Source organism: Octopus bimaculoides, chromosome 9, assembly GCF_001194135.2.
Source record: "Octopus bimaculoides isolate UCB-OBI-ISO-001 chromosome 9, ASM119413v2, whole genome shotgun sequence".
Taxonomy (NCBI): Eukaryota; Metazoa; Mollusca; class Cephalopoda; order Octopoda; family Octopodidae; genus Octopus; species Octopus bimaculoides.
Window position 1 is genome coordinate 43,850,753 of NC_068989.1, and position 10,098 is coordinate 43,860,850.

The 10,098-nt window shown below is 37.4% G+C and overlaps 1 protein-coding gene across 2 annotated transcripts in view; it reads right to left on the minus strand.

Moving 5' to 3' along the window:
• LOC106873281 (spermidine/spermine N(1)-acetyltransferase-like protein 1) overlaps window positions 1–10,098 on the minus strand; it is a 178,378-nt gene that overhangs the window by 16,260 nt on the left and 152,020 nt on the right. The window contains exon 5 of one of the 2 annotated variants that reach the window (XR_008264893.1): window positions 8,039–8,235. The exons of the other annotated variant lie outside the window; for it this stretch is intronic. The gene's annotated coding sequence lies outside the window, so the exon portion shown is untranslated. The remainder of the gene's footprint in view (window positions 1–8,038; window positions 8,236–10,098) is intronic. 2 annotated transcript variants of the gene reach the window in all.

The following is a 10,098-nucleotide window of genomic DNA, read 5'->3' on the forward strand; positions in this document are numbered from 1 at the left end:
TTTACGTCCCCATAACTTAGTGGTTTGGCAAAAAGAAACCAATAGAATAAGTACCAGTCTTAAAAAAAAATTAAGTACTGGGGTTGATTCATTTGAATAAACAAGTTCTTAAAGGCTGTACCCCAGCATGGCCACAGTCTAATGACTGAAACAGATAAAACAGCATAACCACTACACCACTTCTACCACTGCATCACTATCACCACCACCACCACCACTGCCGCCGCCACTGCCACCACTGCTAATACTGTCTCTAAAATAACTACCAAAATTACTGGCCCCTCTACCTCTATCACCCACCACTACTATGTCTAAACTGTAATATCACTGCTTCTACTAGCACACCATTAATAGCATGAATTCGTTTCTAATTTTGGCACAAGATTTGCAATTTTGAGGGGAGTTGGGGGTTAATCAATTACCTCAACCACAGCGCGCAACTGGTATTTTATTCTGCTGATTTCTAAAAGAAGAAAAGCAAAGTTGACCATGGCAGCATTTGAACTCAGAACATAAAAAAACTAGAAGAAATGCGGCTAAGTATTTTGTCCACTACAGTAATGACCACAATGAGCCTCACCATTACATCCATTATTACCATAGCACAATAACCTATACACACAGCTCTGCATCACCATAACACTATAACCTGTACACATAGCTCTCCATCACCACAACAATACAACCTATACACACAGCACTGTATCACTATTACACTATAACCTATACACACAGCTCTGCATCATTAGAACACTATAACCTAAGACACAGCTCTGTATCATCATGTCTATACTATCACAACATTCACCACCACTACAACAGCTACCATCACTACATCCACCACCACCAGCACCACCACCACCATTCTGCTACAACCTATACACACAACTCTGTGACCATATCTATGCTCTTTACTTCATTTACCATCATCACTTTGTCCACCATTGTGGCTACTACAGCTAACACCATCGCCACTACAACCCATACTCACAGCTGTGTACCACAACAAAAACATTGTCTTCCAGTCACTAAGTTATTTGGTAGACAAGCTGGTTCTCATCTATTGCCAAGGAGTTTCTGATTTGACTCATTGATTTATTGATCTCTGCTGTGTTCTATATAAATCTATGCTGCAGATTGATTCATGTCACTCGGACTATACCGCCTCTCATACACATATATAAACATCTACATACATACATACATACATACATTCACATACATACATACATTCGTACACATTTATATATATATATATATATATATATATATATATATATATATATATATATATATATATATAGATAGATAGATAGATAGATAGATAGATAGATATGTACATGCATACATACATACATACATTCACATACATATTTCATACATATATACATACATACAGATATATGTATGTATGTATGTATGTATAAGCATTGAATTGAAAGCAATTCATAGACATAACTTTTTGTTAACTTATATAGGTCATTCAAATAGTGAATTTTGATAGAGTAAGTCTTCCACTTTTCTATGGTAATTCTACTTTTTGTTCTTCTTCATTACAAGCAAATAATGGGTTCCAAAGAGAAGCAATGAGCCATAACTGACTTCTTGAGGAAGGTGAGATGCAGGCAGTCTGACATCGATCAAAGGCTACCAGTTGTTTACAGAGATGACATCACTGACAAAAGCAATCTGCATGGATGGATGAAGATGTTTAAAGAAAGGGAAAAGAGCACTGAGGACAAATCATACAGTGGGAAACCATCGACTGCAACTACTGACATGAATTGCCAGTGAATGGATGACCTGGTTCACAGAGACAGATCAGTTATGATCCATGAGCTTGCTGTACAACTGGACTGTGGTCACAATGTAATACAGAAGAAGTGGAAGATTTTAAATTAGAAAGTGTGTGATGTAGGTACCTCATCTATTGACACCCAATTTGAAGGAAAGAACAGTGGAAGTCTGCTCTGGTCTTCTAGAAGTATTTGAAGCCAATGAAGGTGACAAGGGATGAAACATGGCCATGTCTTTATGATCCAGGAATGAAGACTCAGTCCTCTGAGTGATGTTCCACCACTTCTCCAAGGTGCAAGAAGTTCAAGAACCAGCGATCAGTACAGAAAGTCGTAGCGACTGTTTTGGTGGATGACAAAGGCATCAACTCATTGATTTTCTGGAATGTGGCTGCATTGTGAACAGTGAGCAGAACAAAAAGAGAAGCCATTTGACAGTAGAGATCAAGGAAGAATGTGAAAATGATCCACATTCACCATGGCAATGTGTGACCACATGTAGGGCAGCAAGCTGGCAGAATCATTAGCACACTGGACAAAATGTTTAGCGACTTTTCCTCCGTCTTTACACTCTGAGCTCAAATTCCACTGAGGCTGGCTTTGCTTTTTATCTCTTCAGAGTCGATAAGATAAGTACCAGTTGAATACTGGGGTCGATGTAACAGACTGAACCCCCTCCTCTGAAATTGCTGGCCTTGTACCAAAATTTGAAACCAGTGTGCAACCACATTCATCTTTGGCAAGAAATCAGCCATTTGGTAAACTGGGATGGTCAGTAGTCCCCCATCCTCCATACAACCAGTATCTAGTGTTATCTGACATCTATCTGTTTGATGTAAAGAACAATCTTTGGTAACAACGATTTGATGACACAGATGAAGTAAAAGGGGCTTTGAAAAGGTGGGTACAATAGTGCACACCTGAACTTTTACAAAGAGGTTTTGAGAGTTGGGTTCAATGATGGCACAAATGAATAATTTGGAACTTATATTGAGTAATAACTTTGTATGGAGGAAGAGTTACTCTACTAAGATGTGCAATTTCAATGACCTAAGTCATTAATAAAAAAGTTATGCCAACTTAAAAGTTGCTTTCAACACAGAGATTGTGTGTGTGTGCATGTGTGTACATGCGTGTGCTTGCGTGTCTCTCTCTCTCTCTCTCTCTGTATGAATGTTCCAAGCAAGGTAATATTTTTCCATAGTCCAAACATGTTTTCACAGATTACAAACAAATATCAATACTTGTATAACAGTGAAGTTTGTTTACAATTAGCATACAATATCAAGAAAAAGGGGACACACACGCACACACACACACACACACACACACACACACACACACCATGAATGACCATAGGATTGCACTTAGAAAGTTACCCTCCTAGGCACAAGTACGGGAAAGATTGTTCACGGAAGACTAACAGTTGCCCGTGCTTACCAGCCTCTCCTCTCCACATCACCGATGTTATCCAATGGAAAGGCAAAGGGTGATACAGATTGGCACCTGTGACATCGCAACTCATTTCTGCAGTTGAGTGAACTGAAGCAACGTGAAATAAAGTGTCTTGCTCAAGAACACAACATACAGCCCAATCTAGGAATTGAACTCACTACCTCATGCTTATGAGCCTGATGCTCTAACCACTGAGCCATGCACCATACTGACCACAGATCTTGCTCAGTGGTTCCTTAGTATATATATCATCAGTAAGTATCACTCATCTTCTAATATGGTCTTTCTCTATTTTTTTAGAGAACTTAGAGTGACCAGAGCATGAGGTTATCAATGGTTGTCAAGAGGTGTTGAGACGAAAGCAATCACTCAGGTCAAGAACAGACTTGAGTATACATAGATGAAAAAGGAATGAGATATCTGACACCTTGCTGTACTCACAGTAGATGTGTTAATAACACTGTCCCTGACGAAGAAGACTGACCTGCAAGAGCCCTGTGCTGTGGCCACACAAAAAGCACTCATGCCAGTGTCATGTAAAAGTGCTCATGCTGGTGTCACATTAAATCACCCAGCACAGACTGTAAAGGGGTTGACATTAGGAAGGGCATCCCACCAAAGGCACCAAACCAAACCAGACTGGATGGAACATGGTGTGGCTCTCCTGCTTGCCAGTTCTGGTCAAACAGCCCAACCCATGCCAACAAGAAAAACAGACGTTAAAGGATGATGATGATGATGATGATGATGATGATGATGATGATGAAAGAGAAGTGCATTACGAATATGTTGGCTGGTAACATAAAGTAACAGATAATCAATCAAGGACTTACAAGTTTATATCTTCTATGCAGTGTCTGTGGCCAATATGCTTGGCATCTAATACTCCAATTCACCAGGCTACTACAGTTGAAAAGTTTGACAGCCGAAAGTATCAATAACATTATAAAACTGATTACCGTTTCATAAGCTCGTGGTCCAATGGGACCTGCTTAGGATTTCCCCTGGGAGCAACTAACTGTTATGGATGGAGCAACTAACTTAGCAAGGAGATTTTTTTTCTGTACACAACGTGGTCGAAGGTTTTACTGATTTCAAGTCTAGGAAAATTGCTTTTGCCACAGGTTAGTGAAAGACAAAGATGTGTGGCAAATGATAGTTGATTTTAAGTAGATTTAAGGAGACAAAAAAACTTATGGTGAGGAAGGGAGTGCATTTTTATGATTGTGAATAGCATACATTGTTGCATGACTCTATAGATTGAGGTAGAGATATGCATAGAGAGAAATATGAAGGGTTTACCAAGTATAGGAGAAACTTAGCTGATGTAGACACATGGGGAAAGAGAGCGAGAGAGTGAGAGAGAAAGAGAAGACTGATGGAAAGCTTACTACATATAAGGATTACTTAAGAAAATTGCTTTTTAAGAACAATAGAAGGAAGGGGTCAGTTACAAGTGGTGTCTTTGTTGTTGGGTAGAACTGACCAGAAGTATTTTCACACCTGTTGATGGTGCTTGCAGCACAGTGGGACAAATAGGCCTGAAATGGCGCATGTTATAAATGTTTTATTGTATGTGAGATGCAGAGCAGAACTCGAAGCAAAGAATACAACAAATGTGGTAATTTCGTCTTCTTGCATAACAAACTTGTTTGAAGAATAGTTGGGGTGTATAAGATGATTCCCTAGAAGTAACAGTGATCATTTATGAACAGATCAAAAAGGTTGGTAGCAAACTGAGAATCAAGAGAGCTGCTAGGGTGATGGGATATACGAAGGCATCTTTTACTTTACTGATAATGGAGGGATACTTCTCAGATGGTAAGGAATGATCATTTTCTCTGTAGTTGTGGAACTATTGGTTATGCAAGATCACTTTGTACTTTTCAGTAATGATTTACGCTCATAATCAAAGTACTTCTATGATTTTACATCAGTGAAATGAACCTACCTATGGTACCTTTTTGTATTTATTTGAATTGATTTAGTGAAACTTGGTATGTAATAGACAAGGACACAGTACATAACTGGTAACAGAATACAAATCACAGAACCTTCACCTGGTAGCTTGACCCTTATAAGTTTTCGTTTGATGCAGATCTCAGAAGTTAAAGGAGTCAATAATAACACTATCACATGCCTGAATGACACTCCTGAGAAAAACTTTAGAATTCAAAGATTAAACATTATTTACATTATTTACATTCGACGGATATTTGTCCTCATCTTGTTTGTTGTTAACACAACGTTTCGGCTGATATACCCTCCAGCCTTTATCAAGTGTCTTGGGGAAATTTCAAACCTGAGTTCTCATTCTGAAGGCATTTTTCGATGTTGTTGTTATTATTATTATTATTATTATTATTATTATTATTATTATTATTATTATTATCATTATTATTATCATTATTATTATTATTATTCAGGTCACTGCCTGGAATCAAACTCGGAATCTTGGGATTAGTGGCCCACGCTCTTAACCACTATGCCAATTTCTGTTTTTCAATTTTGGACATAGGATTGCACCTAGAAACTGGTAACATGATACAAATCACAGCACCTTCACTGGTAGGTTGCTTAACACCCTATAGTTTCAGCATGATGCAAATCTCAGAAGTTAAGGGGGCCACGGAAAAACTTCAGAATTCAACAATTAAATTTCTGTTTTCTATTTTAGACATAGAATTCTTAAGGGTGGTAAGTCAGCAGAGTCATAAGGATGTTGAACAGAACACCTCGGGGCATTTGTAATGACTATTTGTGCTCTGGTTTCAAATCCCACCAAGGTCAAATTCACCTTTTATTCTTTCAGGGTCAGACAAGAAAAATTGTATCAGCCCCAGTCGGTAGTCTTTCTCTTGGATAAACATCAGTGGCATTGAGAAAGGAGAATTGTGTGTCTAGGCAACTGCTAATTTTCCTAAAAAATATCTTGCCCAGACCTGCATATACATGTGTAAATGCATAATCAATTCTGACTGACCAAGGCCTTATAAACACAAACAATAACACTCGAGGATATTATATAATTATATAAAATCTCAGAGCTATTTGGCAGTGTTTTGGTTAATTTTACTCTGTTGTTAGATTGATTTTTCTACTTGGCCAACACTAGATATTGGCCTGGCTGGTTACTTGTATGAGAAAGGCTAAGTTAGTTTGTCAGTTTTACTAATTCTTGATATTTCTATGGTTATTTTACATGTAAGAGAGGCTTTTAATCCATCTTCACTCAAAAAGTTTAATTTCTTAATTAAGTATAACCCTAATTAATCTAGTTTATTAATTTCACTAGTTTTCTTCTCAAGTGTATATGTGTGTGTACATGAGTGTATACACACACACACACACACACACACACACACACATTCTATGATTATATACACAATTATAATCATGGGTCAGCTAAGTGCCTCACCACATACTGAATTAGAAATAGATGCTAATGTCTTTTCAACTACCATAAAAATCTACAACACATTAACACACTTTTTTATGTAGGTAAAAAGAAAAATGATGAATCCACATGACTTTTGGTTAACCACAAATGTGTTTCGAATTTAAGGTAAATTATATTTACCTATTATTCTCTTCAGTGTGGTACTCCAAGTTATAAATTTGCGAGAGTTAGGGTCATCGCATAACTAATATTCAACCGCACTTACCTACATAAAAAAGTGCGTTAATGTATCGGAGATTTTTATGGTAGTTGAAAAGACATTAGCATCTATTTCTAATACAGTACGTGGCGAGGCACTTAGCTGACCCCTGGTTATAATTATGCATATAATTATAGAATATTTTGTATAATTCACCTAAAAAGGATTTTTTAACGTACTGACTATTTGGTAAAATTAATAATTATTAATTAATTAATTAACTAACTAATTTTATTCTCTCTCTATACATATATAAATACACAGAGAGAGAGAGAGAGAGAAAGAGAGGAGGGGAGCCAAAGAGAAAGAGATAAAGAGTTATAAATGAGAGGCAAAAGCTTATTAGAAAAGGTAATTCTTTGTCAAAGAAGTTAATCCGACATGTTAGAAAGGCTCATTTCTTATTCACCCTGGAACTGATTCTACTTCTAAATCTAATTAATCTTATGGGCTAATCCAATTTCTAAGAGAAGTGTAAGAAAAAAAGAAAGAAAGAAAGAAAGAAAGAAGAAAGAAAAATCAGAGAGGAAGGAGAAAGAGAGAGAATAATGGCGAGAGGTGAGATATGCCAAACAGTAAAATTAATTCTACAACAAAGGGAGTTAATCCTACATGTAAGAGACTTCATACTCTTATTCATGTTAAATATTGCTAATTCGATACACTGGTAGTAAATTTCTCACAATTAAAGTGGTTAATTACACAGTGAAAGACATTAAAACTGTGCTTAATGAATTATTAATTAGTTAATCGCTAAAAATAATCATATTATTCCATGTCACTACGTATGCAATCTTAATTTGATTCATCACTGATTAACTAGTAAAAAGGTAAAGGCTGCCTTAAGTCATGAATGACCATGGGATTGCATCTAGAAAGTTACCTTCTGAGGCACGAGTCTGGGCAAGGTTGTTTGTGGAAGACCAGCAGTTGCTCATCTTTATAGAAAGCCAGCAGTCTCCCCTCTCCATTGCCACCGGTATTATACAAGGGAAAGGTAATCACTAATACAACTTGGCACCAGTGACGTTGCAACTCATTTCTACAGCTGAGTAAACTGGAACAACATGAAATAAAGTGTCTTTCTCAAGAACACAACACACAGCCCAGTCTGGGAATGGAACTCACCACTTTATGATTGTGAGTCCAATGCTCTAACCACTGAGCCATGCGCCTTCGTGGTTTGACAAGTATGTTGAAAGGAGCTCTTTTAACTTGCTGGGTCTGGAAGAAGAGGCAGTGCCCATGGTCTTCACAGGTGCTTCTAGACTGCGGCACCTGTATGAAAGACATTATCAAAGACAGAATTCCAGATGGCTGGCATTCTGGAAGAAAATGTGATTAGTGTAGGTTAGGATTAGGGTGGGTTGGACATGACGAAACTGATGAAAGAAAGAGAGATGAATGAGTTGAGAATGCCTGAATAGAGGTGGCATTAGCCCTGTTAGGTCCTAGGAGCAAGGACCATTATAGTTGTGGTAGAAAAGGCAGAGAGAAGCAACAATACACTTGTGGAAACCAGAGAGCAACCATGAATGACTTTATACCTATTATTTGGATAACCCTTTTCAGGATGTAACCCAGGATGTTTGTGCATGTATCAACAGTACTGTCCCAGATGTGAGAGCAATACTCCATTAAGGTCCTCATCTGAGCTTTGTAGAGTGTCAATAAGGGAACTGAAATACCTACTGGCTCTGAAGGGTAGGGCCAATTGTTGGGGTATGATTCCAGTTATATTAAAGATGTGCTTTCTCCAGAGAAAAGTGTAAAAGTGACCATTGCTAGATGTGGAGGTAAATAAATTATTTTATGTATCTAAGGAAGAGAGTGGAAGGTGAAACTAAACTGTTGGATGCTACTGAATCAAAGGATGAGACAGATGGAGTTCATAGATAGGCACTTTTGAGAAGAGATTCACATGCTAAACATGTTCAATGGCTTTCCTATTGTTGAAGGTGGAACATTGCTTTCACCAAGTTCCTCCAAGAATTCATTGGTGGGTCTCAGAAGAGAGCAGGTCACTGATGAACATAGCTTTGTAGAAACCAAGCTGGTGGTTATTATAGGTGAAGATTCAAGGTATTGGAAAATGTCTTTGTTAAAGCTTGTCTCCTTTACCATAGAGGTATGCTTTCTTAATAAGGTGGGAATAAGATTCAAACATACCTGGAGTTATCTCCCATGACTGTTGTCAGAAAAATAATAATTTTAGACATTGAGCAATGCTGTCTTTTTTCTTCAGGTTACTAGATAGATATTTAATGTTCCCTGCATTAAGTATCCATTCATCTATCTTCGCCACCGACTATTCCTGGAAGTGTCATGGGAGTAGAGTCTTCAAGCTCTCACTCAATAGGGTCCTATCCAAAGCAACTGTCATTACTCTTTCCAGCTGGATTTCAAAGTATGACCAACTGATATTATGAACATTATCCAACGTGGTCTACCCCTAGATTTCCTGCTGATTAGCTTGGCTTGAAGTATTCATCTTGTGATTCTTTCCTGTAACATCCTTATCACATGTCTGTAATACCAGTGCTGTGATCTTTCAAAAACAGAGGAGTAGTGGCTCCATCTGGAGAGACTCCCTGTTCTCTGAGTTACATAACCCTGTTGAGTAACATTACTCCAGGGATCAGCACTAATTAACCCTTTAGCATTCAGATTATTCTATCAAATGTAACAATATTTATTCACATTGTTTTGCATAATCTTGTAGCCTTGGGATTTCGATAATATGACTACACTTTTTAGACTAATACTGTATGGGAGGTTGGAGCGGTTGGATATGGCCATATGTGGCCAGTTTAAATGCTAAAGGGTTTAACTAAGCCTATATGTCATGATAACTTTTCACTAAAATAACACTGCGTAACATTATTATTATTATTATTATTATTATTATTATTATTATTATTATTATTATTATTATTATTATTATTATTCAGTAGTTTTATTTTTATAACGTGCTTTCATTTCACTACCGAGCGCAGCTCTGTGCGCCTTGGGTATGTGCTGTGGTTTGCTGTGATGCTCTTATGGTTACTGTATTGAAAGTGTTTTGCGTAGGATGTGTGCAGTGCCCAATAGTGCAATTTTCTGTATGTTATATATATTTGTAAGTCCTGATGTTTTTGTTATGTATTTGTCTGAATATTTTTTTATTATAACTAAGGCGCCCCTAT